Consider the following 14889-nt stretch of genomic DNA (forward strand, 5'->3'; position numbering starts at 1 on the left):
ATGCAAGTGAACATGTAACCAGCAGCCCAAGGACCACCAACAAACATGCATACACACATGCATAAACTTAAGAAAGAAAAAGATGCTAGCATCTTATTATAAATGTATTTAATAAAGGGAGTCATGTTTTTCAGAAATTAGATTTTCGTTTCATAGACAGGTTTACTTATAATGTGTTGTTTATTAGATAATTCATATCCTTTTAATTTTAATAGATATTTCCCAATACATATTTCAGAAAGAAAAATATATATTTTTGGAAATGTGAAAAAATTCATTATTATTTTGAATTAACACTTTTATATATTAAGATGTTTAGCAGGTCCAGCGGAAGGGCTATCAGCAGTGGAACCAAGGTGACAGGGTCCAGGCAGGCCTTGCACCTGCTACCACTGACCTTCGCTGGCCAGCAGGACTGCAAGCTGTGGCAGATTTATGGCGCCTTTCCCCGCACAGAAGCTACATTAGAACTCTGCCTCCCGCCAGTCAGTTATGAGAGTCTCTCCGCCATCTTGGATCTCAGGGGCCAGAGAAATCAGACAGCCTGAGGTACACAAACATAACCCAAGGCCAACATCGTGGGGGTCTAAGCCCAGGCCCAGGCCCAGGGCTGTTGGTGGGGGGCATCGGTGTGCAAACCGGCCAGGAGGTTGTTTGCCTGCCCGGACCATGATCGCCATTTTGACTATAGGACGCCAGAGAGTTCTAGCAGGCAAAGTCAGCTAAGAGTCATAGCCTGAGGCGAACATAGCAGGGGGGGGGGTGTCTAAGACAGACAGGCCTTGAACTGCACCCAGGCCCTGGGCTGCTCGGTGGGCCATCTGTGTGCCAACCTGGCCAGGAGGTTGTTAGCCTAGCAGACTCTCCCGGCACTTTCAGGGAGCGCACACACGCTACCATCCTGACAGGAAAAATCCACCAAGAAGAACTTTCAATTCTGAACATCTATGCGCCAAATGCAAGGGCACCCTCATTCTTAACAGAAACTTTACTAAAGCTCAAAGCACACATTGCACCTAACACAATAATTGTGGGTGACTTCAAGACTCCACTCTCCTCAATGGACCAATCAGGAAAACAGAAACTAAACAGGGACACAATAAAACTAATTCAAGCTTTGGATCAATTGGACTTGACTGATATTTATAGAACATTTCACCCTAAAACAAAAGAATATACCTTTTTCTCAGCACCTCATGGTACCTTCTCCAAAATCGACCATATAATTGGTCACAAGACAGACCTCAATAAATATAATAAAATCGAACTAATCCCATGCCTCCTATCAGATCACTATGGAGTAAGAGTGGTCTTCAATGGCAACAAAAACAACAGAAAGCCCACATACACATGGAGGCTGAAGAAATAAAGAAAGAAATCAGAGACTTTTTAGATTTTAATGAAAATGAAGGCACAACATACCCAAATCTTTGGGATACAATGAAAGCAGTGCTAAGAGGAAAACTCATAGCCCTGAGTGCTTCCAAAAAGAAAATGGAGAGAGCATACACTAGCAGCTTAATGACACACCTGAAAGCCCTGGAAAAAAAAGAAGCCAATTCCCCCAGGAGGAGTAGAAGACAGGAAATCATCAAACTTAGGGCTGAAATCAGTCAAGTGGAAACAAAGAGAACCATACAAAGAATCAATGAATCCAGGAGCTGGTTTTTTGAGAAAATCAACAAGATAGATAGATAGACCCTTAGCTAGACAGACCAAAGGGCAAAAGAGAAAGTATCCAAATTAACAAAATTAGAAATGAAAAGGGGGATATGACACCAGAAATCTGTCAGACCTTCAAAGAAGACCTAACACCAATATTCTTCAAACTATTCCTCAAAATAGAAACAGAAGGAAAACTACCCAGTTCCTTCTATGAAGCCACAATTATGCTTATACCAAAACCACACAAAGATCCAACAAAGAAAGAGAACTTCAGACCAATTTCCCTTATGAACATCAATGCAAAAATACTCAATAAAATTCTTGCCAACCGAATTCAAGAAAACATAAAAACGATCATCCACCATGATCAAGTAGGCTTTATTCCAGGGATGCAGGGTTGGTTCAATATACAGAAATCCATCTACGCAATCCACTACATAAACAAAATCAAATAAAAGAACCACGTGGCCATTTCATTGGATGCTGAAAAAGCATTTGACAAAATTCAGCATCCTTTCATGCTTAAAGTCTTGGAAAGAACAGGAATTCAAGGCCCATACCTAAACATAGTAAAAGCAATATATAGCAAACCGGTAGCCAGCATCAAACTAAATGGAGAGAAATTGAAGCAATCCCACTAAATTCAGGGACTAGACAGTGCTGCCCCCTTTCTCCTTATCTTTTCAATATTGTACTTGAGGTACTAGCTCGGGCAATTAGACAACATAAGGAGGTAAAAGGGATACAAATTAGAAAGGAAGAAGTCAAATTATCATTATTTGCAGATGATATGATAGTCTACCTAAGTGACCCAAAAAACTCCACTAGAGAACTCCTACAGCTGATAAACAACTTCAGCAAAGTGCCTGGTTATAAAATCAACTCAAACAAATCAGTAGCCTTTCTCTACTCAAAGGATAAGCAGGCTGAGAAAGAAATTAGGGAACTGACACCCTTCACAATAGCCACAAACAGTATAAAGTACCTTGGGGTGACTCTTACCAAACATGTGAAAGATCTGTATGACAAGAACTTCAAGACTCTGAAGAAGGAAATGGAAGAAGACCTCAAAAAATGGAAAAACCTCCCATGCTCATGGATTGGCAGGATTAATATAGTTAAAATGGCCATTTTGCCAAAAGCAATATACAAATTCAACACAATACCCATCAAAATCCCAACTCAATTCTTCACAGAATTAGAAAGAGCAATTCTCAAATTCATCTGGAATAACAAAAAACCCAGGATAGCTAAAACTATTCTCAACAACAAAAAGAAATTCTGGGGGAATCAGTATCCCTGATATCAAGCAATACTACAGAGCAATAGTGTTAAAAACTGCATGGTATTGGTACAGTGACAGGCAGGAGGATCAATGGAACAGGATTGAAGATCCAGAAATGAACCCACACACCTATGGCCACTTGATCCTCCACAAAGAGGCTGAAAACATCCAATGGAAAAAAGATAGCCTTTTCAACAAATGGTGCTGGTTCAACTGGAGGTCAGCATGCAGGAGAATGCGAATTGATCCATCCTTGTCTCCTTGTACTAAGCTCAACTCCAAATGGTTCAAGGACCTCCACGTAAAGCCAGACACTCTGAAGCTAATAGAAAAGTAACTGGGGAAGATGTCCATCGGTACAGGGGGAAAGTTCCTGAACAGAACACCAATAGCGTATGCTCTAAGATCAAGAATTGACTAGCTCCGTACCCCACTTTTTAAGGGGTTTATTTGGTTCTCTGGATTCTACCTTCTTGAGTTCTTTGTATATATTAGATATTAGCCCTCTGTCGGATTTAGGGTTGGTGAAGATCTTTTCCCAATCTGTTGGTTGACGTTTTGTCCTTTGACCGTGTCCTTTGCCTTACTGAAACTTTGTAGTTTTATGAGGTCCCATTTGTTAATTCTTGATCTTAGAGTGTAAGCTATTGGTGTTCTATTCAGGAACTTTTCCCCTGTGCCCATGTCCTCAAGGGTCTTCCCCAGTTTCTTTTCGATTAGTTTCAGTGTGTCAGGTTTTATGTGGAGGTCCTTGATCCATTTGGAGTTGAGCTTAGTACAAGGAGATAAGAATGGATCGATTCGAATTCTTCTGTATGCTGACTTACAATTGAACCAGTACCATTTGTTGAAAAGACTATCTTTTTTCCACTGGATGCTTTCAGCTCATTTGTCGAAGATCAAGTGACCATAGGTGTGTGGATTCATTTCTGGGTCTTCAATCCTATTCTATTGGTCTGCTTGCCTGACATTGTACCAATACCATGCAGTTTTTATCACTAGAATTTTCACATGAAGAACTTCGTGTGAAACGAAGGGCTGAGAAACACCTTAAGAAATGTTCAATATCATTAATCATTAGGGAAATGCAAATCAAAACAACCCTGCGATTTCACCTCACACCAGTCAGATTGGCTAAGGTCAAAAACTCAGGAGACAGCAGGTGTTGGTGAGGATGTGGAAAAAGAGGAACACTCCTCCACTGCTGGTGGGATTGCAAGATGGTGCAACCACTTTGGAAATCAGTCTGGCGGTTCCTCAGAAAACTGGGCATGACACTTCCTGAGGACCTGGTTATACCACTCCTGGGCATATACCCAGAGGATTCTTCTGCATGCAATAAGGACACATGCTCCACCATGTTCATAGCAGCCCTATTTGTTGTAGTAGCCAGAAGCTGGAAAGAACCCAGGTGTCCTTCAACAGAGGAATGGATACAAAAAAATGTGGTATATTTACACAATGGAGTACTATTCAGCCATTAGAAACAATGAATTCATGAAATTCTTAGACAAATGGATGGAGCTGGAGAACATCATACTAAGTGAGGTAACCCAGTATCAAAAGATCAATCATGGTATGCACTCACTAATAAGTGGATATTAGCCTGGAAAACTGGAATACCCAAAACATAATCCACACATCAAATGAGGTACAAGAAGAATGGAGGAGTGGCCCCTGGTTCTGGAAAGACTCAGTGTAGCAGTATAAGGCAAAACCAGAACAGGGAAGTGGGAAGGGGTGGGTGGGAGAATAGGGGGAGGGAAAGGGCTTATGTGACTTTCGGGGAGTGGGGGACCAGAAAAGGGAAATCATTTGAAATGTAAATAAAAAATATATCGAATGAAATAAAAAAGAAATGTAAATAAAGAAAATATCTAATAAAAAAGAAGAAAAAAAGAAAATATAAAAAAAGATGTTTAGCTCATTAGCCAATTAACATTAAGTATGCACAAATATAATTATAACAAAATAATGTATGTTTTTATAGATGAAAGTTCATTTAGTCTTATGGAGACAGTAAATAATTCGTGAATTACATGTTTTCATTTTATCATTCATTATGGATAACAAGTCTCTATAAGATAATCAAATGCATGCATGTTTGAAAATATTTACTATAAAGATGTATGTGAAAGGTACACACCGAGCTATCTGTCTCTGAATGGCAGCAGCTGCCCATTTTGTCCAGTCATGGAAGGAACTGCTTCAAACCATTATCTTTCATGTAAACAGGATGTTTTCATTCATGTATAGATGATTTAAAACTGCTTTTAGTTAAATCCTCTTGTTAAAAATTAGTTTTAAGCATAACCCCACTTGAAAAACCCTTTCCCTGCAATTTCTAACTCCTCAAATCCCTGGGAAAAAAAGTTCCATTAAAAAATCATTTTGTGCCAAATTCTTTTGGTGGCAAAAATGAACTGGTTTGACATAGGTTATTTATAGCTCCTCTGCATATCATTTGTATTCACACGTTCACTTTATGGGTATTAATGAGCTTGACTGAGGATCCGCTCCAAACCCTACTTCACGGGTATGTAAGGGACTGTTCACACATGATGCTGCCTTTCTAAAATCTAAAACACCACAGATCTGAAACATGTCTGCTCTAAAGTTTGCTTCCCTTAGTAAAAGAGAAAAATTGACATGTGTGGGGGACATGTTCAGCAAGTTGCTTTAGAATAGAAGCACAGCATGGAAAGAAATCCATATTGCTTGTACTGCACAGGACTTTTTAGCAAAAATATACTGACAATCATGATAAGTTTTTAAGAATATAAATTCTCAATCTATTCATTTTTAAAAATCTTATCTGACATTTTCCCATAAAGCTGAGTTTGCAAAATAATTATAGTGAAGTGATACTGTTAATTAGCTGATTCTAGTTCACACTGATTTTTCATTCAATTTATTCTCTAGAATTAGGTCACAGCCTGCTCTATGTTGTATCCTTAGCTCGTAGTGGGAGTTGCAGGAGCTGAAAGAGAGACAAGGCTGTCTTCTCTTGTTCTTGCTTTGGGAATATTGGGTAACAGAACCTTTTCAGAGTTCTTCATGAAGTAACAGATGCCATTTGCATTCAGGGAAGGACAGGACTTTATCTTGTAATTAGCTGGAGCCTTTTGAGAAGGCATTTCTACCAGCAGTTGAGGGCTAACTGAAATTCATCATAACCACAGGGAAAGCTCCAAATGTAGAGTGATCACCATGACTCTGACCACTGATTGCTGTTTCCTGGGAAGCTTTTAATAAAGACAAGTGCCCAAAGCCCATTCCAGGTCACTGGTTCACTTTTCCATGGAGTTTGACTTAATTCCTTGGGAGTATTGTTCCAAAATATCCTAAACCATATGATTTATAAGTTTATGCTCACAACTCTGGAGGTACTGAAGCCCAAGACCCAATAGAAGATTTGGTAACTGCTGAGGACCTGTTCTCTTCTTCAAAGTTGTTGCTTTCTACCTATGTCCTTTATGTGGTAGGAAGGTAGTCAAGTCCCCAAGACCTATTTATAAGCACAATTATCACATTCATGAGGACAGAGTCTTATGATCTTATCACATGCCTCTCCGCCCACCTGCCACCTCAAGGCCCGGACGCTTGACACCATTGCATTGGGATTGGGATTGAGTGTGTAGATTTTGGGATGACTCAAATGTCAGAACATAAGAAAGTTCTGATATACAAAGCAGAATGGTAACCCCTGGCCATTGGCCATTGGGTCTCAAGCTGTGGTCTCAAACAGTATGGTAAGTACCTGGCAACTTGGCGGTACTGTAATCTTCCGGGAATAAGATGGTTGGAAAAATGGTGACAATGACCTTGGAAGAATTAAAGACTCAATTTTTTCCTGAATTTGAGTCCTAAACACTCTGTTCTTATTTAAAACTAAGACAACACCCCCCCTAAAAAATCTGGAGAGGAGGGTCTCATTTTGATCCCTTCCAGTCTCCATTTAAAAACACTCTCTGCAGCACAGACTTTTCTTTATTGCCAGGTCAGCACAGGCATGCCAGTATCCTAGGCTGAAACCAGGATGACCCCTTGGATTACAGAAAGAGAAACATTATGACTGCTATTTATATGCTTCCTTACAATTTCTGCTTTCTGAGAGGGTGCCTGTGAAATTTAAAGCATAGTCAAAAACATCAACATTAAGTATATGCACACTGCATATACCGACATGAGAAGATTCACTAATATAGATGCATAATTAAAAATCTCAGGCTTATTGTACCAAACCATAAGCTTATAGAACAAGGAGATTACATTTTCATCCTTTTTTTTTCTTCCCACACTTCTTTGCCTGCACGTAGTAGACATCAGTTGGTGTGGAAATGAGTATTTTGGCTTACTGCTATATTTCAAGAAAATGCAACTAAAATTTCAGCCATCAGAGGAACTTAAAAGCGCCAGGGCTTTAATATCAACATTCATCCTGCTCCAGGCTGTGGGTGGCTACACACCTATCTCAGATATGAGCTCTCTTTTGCTTTTAGCCTGAAAGCAGCAGCCATACTTGACATTGAATTTTCTTTCAATGTCATGGAAAATAATCACACTCTCTTCATTTCGCGTTTTATTGCCATCACTACGCGCTGACATCTTCTGTGGTCTCACTTTCCAAGCCAGCGTTTTCCCCAAGCATATCTCCAAGCCATTCTGCCCACACTGTTGCTCATCTGTGGAGAAACAGCAAGTGGCTGGGAGCTACTTTTCTCCTTCAAGAGCAGTGGGAATAAAAGGCAAAGCTTCCCACCAAAGTATCAGTGTGAGCATCGGGAAGCCAAGGGATGCGATGGCCAGGACAAATCTTCTGTATCGAACGCTCTGATTAGCTCTACCCAAGTAGGAAGAGCAAATGTCAACTCTTAAATAGTTTTTTGGAGAACATGTGTCTAGAAGTAGAAATAAAGTAAAAACACTTCTTATAAATAAACTATGGGAAGACAAACAACTTATCTTAAAAATAGGTAACAGAATGCTCAGGCACACCATGGACACCCAGAGCCTACATTTTCAGTTTTTCTAATGTTATTCCGTGAAAGAAACTGGGCCTGAGACTACCCCATAGAAACAGCTTGTTTTAGAGGTGGAGTAAAGATTATTTTCCTTGACCCTGACTCATCTTGTAGGTTTAGAAGTGAAAAAGTACACACACACACACACACACCATACACCCAGAGTTGAACATATGGTTAGATGAACATAGAAGCTAACCAGAAAGAACTCACACTAGTGAGAGATAGACGACATTAAGGAACAAAATATATAATGAAGTATTATTATCTTATAATTCGAACTACAAAGTAATCAATATTGACTATTCAAAATGATCTCAAGAAATTATTAAATAAATAAATGGGATAAATAGACAAATCTAGCACACATGAGTATCTAAAGTAATTTATTTGGCTAGTCTGTCTTGAGGATACTCACCCTTTAGGTATGCCTGTGGTAGTTCTTTTCTTCCAAATAGTGTGGGATGAGGAATGAGAAAACAAGAGTGATTTTTGAGTAGAGAGACTTTGCCAACCTATCTGTGAATCAAGGTCAACAGCCACAGTAACAAGTCCCGATGGCAGCATGCACCCTAGATGTGAGTGTCAGGGATGGCCTTTTGCTCTTAAGCTCTTCCTCCCCGAAGCCACCAACCCCAGACTAGCCACATGAAAGACATCAACTGACCTCCAGGGAGCTAGTCTATAAAATGTCTCATGAGTGTTCCTCAAGTCCAAAGCCATCAGAAGCAGGGAGATTGTGAGATGATCAATGCAGTCTAAGGGACTTGAAAGAAATATAGTAAGTATATTTATTGTGATAGTGCAGATGGGGCCCTGGAGGATGTGGAGTAGGGAATGTTATTATGTAAAAAATGAAAAGTGGAATGTAGCATAAACTTGACTTAATAATACATCAATATCAGCTTATTAGCTGTGATAAATTGGAAGCATGGTATATAGTATATATAAACTCTTTGCAGTCTCTACTGGTTTATTAATCAAAATTATGTCTAGAGAACCTAATAAACATGTGAAAAGAGGTTGACATCGTTAATCCTCAGAAAAATATAAGCTAAAGCTATCACAGGATACTCCACACTCTCTAGAAACACTAACCTTATAGACTGATAGGATGTATAGCTGGGATTGTTATATCCTTCCTATGAACATGAAAACCAGTAGAATTTCACAGTAAGAAATAATTCAGTTATTTCGTGAAATCCTATGTATATATGTTAATATAGGACCCAGCTATTCCATCCCTACATATTTATTCGAGACAGCAGAACATACTTTCACATGAGGGAGTGTACATGAATGTTTATGGAAGATTTCTTTTTAATAACTAACCCTCCTAAAGATAAAAAGACAACCCAAGTGCCCATCAATGTACACACGGACAAGGGACCGTGGAAGTGGGGCGTGCTCACACAACACCGTGCTACTTCCTAATGAGAGGAAATAAACAGCAACACCGTGAATGAATCTCAGGACATGCTTAGCCAGACAGAAGACAGCACACACTTCATCACGGCACTTAAATGGAATGGTAGCAAATACCCACAGCAGGGCCCACTCAGGGGAGCAGCTATTAACATCAGAGAGGCCGGAGGGGACATTTTGGACCAAGGAAGTGTTTTCTATCTGGAGTGTGATGATTATGTCACTAAATGAATGTATTACTACCATCAAATGACATATTTGTAATGGTGTATTTTATATTATGTAAATGCACTTCAGTGAAATTGATTCTTCTTACAGGAAGGAGTCCTTAAGGGTTCTAAAGATGGCTTTCGGAGATGCCTCAAGAATGACCGACTTGTTTTCCTCTACTCCATAGCCTTTCCGCCACGCCATCTGTCTCATCCCATCCCACTCATCCTATCCATCTCCTCCCTTGCCTTCTGCCTCTTTGACAAGTGCCTCTTCCCTGTGTCATAGATGCCTCTGCCTCGGGTTATTTCAGAAAGGAAAAGGTTTGGTGTAATCATTCAGGCCAGCGGAGTTCAAGGTGATCCTACAGCATGCCTGGGGAGACCATGGGACAGACATATTTGCCTTAGTTTTCTATGACAGGGTGCAAGAGAGGATCTCTGGGAATACCGCATCCAAGGAGGGTGCCATCAAGGTGCACAGATATTCCTCTATAGAAAAGAAGTGCTCATTGGGGGCTGTCTTGTGAAATCACACGTGTGCGTGTGAACATCCGCATGTACCCACGCACAGCTGTACAGCAACCAGCAACAGAAGCCCTAAAAGTGGCACGGAAGAAGAGAAGGCCTGCTCCCCACCAGTCATTTTTCTTGTTACAGCGAGAATGAGCAAAAGTGCATAGACAGTGTTGGTTTGGGAAAGCTTGGAACTACGAACTGTGACGAATGTAATAACTTTGTATTTTGACAGAACGTTCCGCAGAGAGATGGAAACGTTAATAACCAACATTGAATTACCAAAAGAATCACTGGACCAGACTACGACTTAGAAATATGGTTGATTTAAGATGCATGCTCTGAGTAGATTAGGTTCAAAGAAGTTTTGAGAATATAGTAAGTTTCATTTAAAAATTTTGCATGGATGGGGGTTGGAGAGATGTTTCAGCAGTTAAGTGCACTGACCGCTCTTCTAGAGGACCTGGGTTCTATTCCCTATACCCACTTTCTCACAGCTGTCTGTGCGTCCAGCTCTGGAGGATCTGATGCTCACGTCTGGCCTCTGTGAGCACCTGTCCTCATGTGGCATATGCTACACACACACACACACATACACACACACACACACACAATTAGAATTTTTGCATTGATGTATCACAACCCAACTACTCTATTTATGCACTTACTGTATTTTGTAGTGGATTTTTACTGGACTGAGTACTGTGCGTATTTGTCCATCAAGATATATTTTTCTATAACAAAATTTAATGTCTATACAATATTCCATTACAGGAATGTCTATATTTTACACAACTAGTAGTTCATTGCTGAACATTAAGTCTCTTTCACCCATATTATAAATAAATTTGATGAAAAATCTTCCACATATGTCTCTTCACACCATCCTGAGTGTTCTCATAAAATAAATTTACAGGTAGGAAATCACCGGGGCAGAGGGTACTTGTGTTTTAGGTTTTTAACACCATTTCCAAGGTGTGTACCAATTTACACATCAGCTAGAAATCAACAATCTTTAAAGGATAATGTTCCATTTATTTATACCTCTATTCTGACTCAGCCATGAGCTAAAAGAATGATCATTCCAATTAAGATGAATTTAGAGATAATAAAATTACCATTACTAACAATATTGAAGCTTAATCTTGGTTTAACCATGGAAATGACCATGTCCACATAATTATGGCAGTAACAGTGGGCCAGCCTTTATGAAGAGACAGTGTATCCACCAGCATTCACGTTGCTTTCCAGACATTAATAATCCTTTGAAATTCTGCCCCTCCCCCACTTTAAAGCAGAACAAACTGAGTCACAAAGTTATAAATATCCTGATAAATGTGGGCTTCTAAATGTTCCTATTAATGGCATCATCATAACCTGGATTATTTTAGCATTTCTTTTTCTCTTCGTTTTCTTTTACATATGTATGTGTGTTGCGTGTGTGCATGGGTCCATGTATTTTTACAGGTATGCAAGGTACTGGTGTAGGTGCACGTGGGTGCCCGTGAATGAAAATTTGATATTGGGAATCATCCTTGACTTTCACTCTGATTCATTGGGGCAGGGTGACTCAATCAAACCCAGAAGTTATCAATCTGGCTGGTGTGAATGTGGCTAGTGCTCTAGCCTGCATCCCGCAGAGATACCTTATCTCTGCTTTCCAAGGCTGGACATACAGGCGGGATGCTGTGCCCACCAGCATTTCTGTGTGGCCTGGGGATTCCAGCCTGACTCTTCTTGCTTGTATGGTAAGTGATTTAACAGCAAAATCACCTCCCCAGCCTGTATTTTTAGTGTTTCTGCATATTGTATTCCATTTAAATCACCTTAAGGCTTGAGTCAGTTTGCTCTTACACATATTAACTGCCAACTCACAGAGGAATCCGTGCTTTGAATATGAAGCAACACACCTGACCAGTGGGAAGGCCTGTGTGGCAGAATCTGTTAACTACTCACTTGATCTTGAAAACAAGAACAAAGAACAGGTGTAAATCCTAAGTGCAATGTTATGACATGCAGTCCTAATTAGTTATGGGGTTTGTCAAAAACAATTTGTTGCCAAGTGTGGCACAACAGGTCTTTAATCCCAGCACATGAGAGGCAGAGGCAGGTGGATCTCTGTGAATTCTAGGCGAGCCTGGTCTATATAACGAATTTCAGGCCTGCCAGGACTACACAGTGAGACCTTGTCTCAAAAGCCATGTATACATGATAATGTTCTGAGGTTTACGAATGGCGTTTTTCAAGTCTCTTGGAGTGGATCTAGATTTGTCCTTGTGGGAAGGTGGCAACCATCCACTTGTTCCATTGTGACTTCAGAGTGGAACCCAGGGTGGGGTAACAGCTGGAGATATCCAATTTTTCCACAGCACAATAGGGCATTGCCAAGCACAAAGCTTATGCTCAAGAACCAATCAGATTACCTCTCCCCCCATCACAATAAATCCCTCAGATGTTTTAAGGAATCGTTCGAGTTAATGTTGTGCTGCATTAGACCAAAGCCTGCAACAAGCCGCAGCCTCTCTTGCTCTGCAGCAGGAGAGCAGGAGGCTGGTGCATGCGTGTGTCTGCAAGAAAAGCACAGAGAAACGCAACTCCAACCTGAAGGGAGAAACTGGAAGGAAACCACATTAATCCGAACAGTGAGAAAAGGTCTGTTTGCTCCAACACAGATGTTTCATCCGTCTTCTTCCCCTAATTAGTACCAAGGAGCTAAATTCAGACTCAGCCCACAATAACAGCAATAAAAGATGAGCCATTTGTGCCCATCCAGAGACAGCCAGCACCCGGTGAGTCAAAGGCTACTGAGATAGCCGTGAAAAGAATGGGCTGTCCTAAAATCTTCATCATTAAAGAAATGTTTTCCCATTGATGAACAGCTTGCTAAAGGCAGATAAGCAGGCTGAAAAGCATAAAAATGGAAGCATTCTTAATAATTCATCTACTTCCAGCTTCCGTAAAGCAACTGTCGTCCTTTCCCTCAGTGAGTCCGGGATGGTCTGCTAATGTCCCTTTCCTTTGTTAATATTGACATTCTAGGAAGGGAATGTTCTCGCTTGTTGATGTCACTGCTAATTAGGTGAATGAATCTCACGGGATGTTTCCTTTATTGACTGTCATAGTGACAAACCATACACTAGTCCCAACCCAGAAAGACTATCTCCAAATTGATACCTCTGTCCAGGGCCAGCACCCACCTAGGGAAGAATTCAACCAAGCACCATTTTGTTGTGTATTTCAGTGTATGGATGAAAAATCCCTATTATCCCATAGATGTCCATATGTTATAGTAGCCTGGCAGCCTGTCCTTCTGAAGAAGGCTTCTGTGTCTAAGAGATATGATTTAGTCCTTAAGAGGAAGCAAGACACAGAGGCCTGGTTCTTCCATCCCTTTATTTACAACTCATTGTGTGACTCTGGGCAAGTCACTCCATCCCTCCAAGTGTTAGTCTGGTAATTGGTGCAATGGCATCCTTTCTAACTCTGATACTGTGATTCACCTTGAATGTAGGCTGCAGCCTCGGTGCTGCTGATTGGCTGCTGGATGTGCCTTCTGCACAAAGACAGGGAGTTACAGCTAGAAGAGCTTCAGGTTCCTCCACAGTCTCAGGTATCTCTAACAACATATTCATTATTTTTCAGCGATGTAATGAAATGCAATGATCAAGGCAACGATATCAAGTTTATCATCCCAGAGGGAGAAGAGTCCATCACCGAAGGAAAGCCACAAGTGTGGTGGTCAGAGTAGGCAGCTGGGAACTGATGTCCTTTCACATACGAGGTAGAGACATACTTTGTGTAGAAGTGTCTCACGGATTTAAATTCTCAAAGCTGCTTCCAGTGATGTACTTTGTTTAGCAAGAATTCACATCCTCAGTCTTCCCAAAAAGTTCTGTCAACTGGCACTCAAATATTTAAGTGCTCAAGACTATATGGCACCCCACATACGTGGCACATTGAGAGCCTTTCTCATTCGAACTAACATATTAAGCAAATAGGCCACTGCTGTTTTCTTAGGTCACATTGTTCACAGCAGCATAAATATTTACCTTTTTGGCTATGGAGACACTATCAGCAAGTACAACCAAATGGGGATTGCTTCTCATATGTGTAGAGGTCAGAATGATTGAAACAAAGTGTTGTGTAGCTGAGTCTGTCCTTGGACTCACCGTGAAACAGAGGCTGACTTTGAACTCCTGTTTCCACCAACCAAGTGCTAGGGTCATAATTATTTGCTATCATGGTCTGGCTCCAAAAACAAACAAACAAACAAACAAACAAACAAACAAAACATAAACAAAAACCAAAAACCAAAAACCAAAAAAAAAAAAAAAAAAAAAAACAAGCCCACCACACTTCAATACATTTACATTTGAAATGTCTGGGTGGTTAGCGGCCCTCTGTCTTCAAATGAGAATGTGGTTTAATTTGCTTATTTCTCTCTCTCTCTCTCTCTCTCTCTCTCTCTCTCTCTCTCTCCCCCCTCTATCTCTGCTGTTTAGATTAAAATATGATGTGTCACTCAATCCAATGCCTCAAGCCAGAAACAGAGAACGTCTGAACCATATCTGTCCATCAATCACACTGACACATCAGTAGATACTGAAGACAGTCCACGCACTTTTCCCCATCACAGCATGCCTCTTTGTCCAGCCCCTATCACCTCCCACTGGACAGTGACTATATTCTTGAATGTCTCTCCAAATTGCACTTCCTCGATGTTCTCCTGGCTTCAGAAAAAGCAACCTTCCTAAATCATGAATCA

This window comes from Apodemus sylvaticus, chromosome 15 (assembly GCF_947179515.1).
Source record: "Apodemus sylvaticus chromosome 15, mApoSyl1.1, whole genome shotgun sequence".
NCBI classification, from domain to species: Eukaryota; Metazoa; Chordata; class Mammalia; order Rodentia; family Muridae; genus Apodemus; species Apodemus sylvaticus.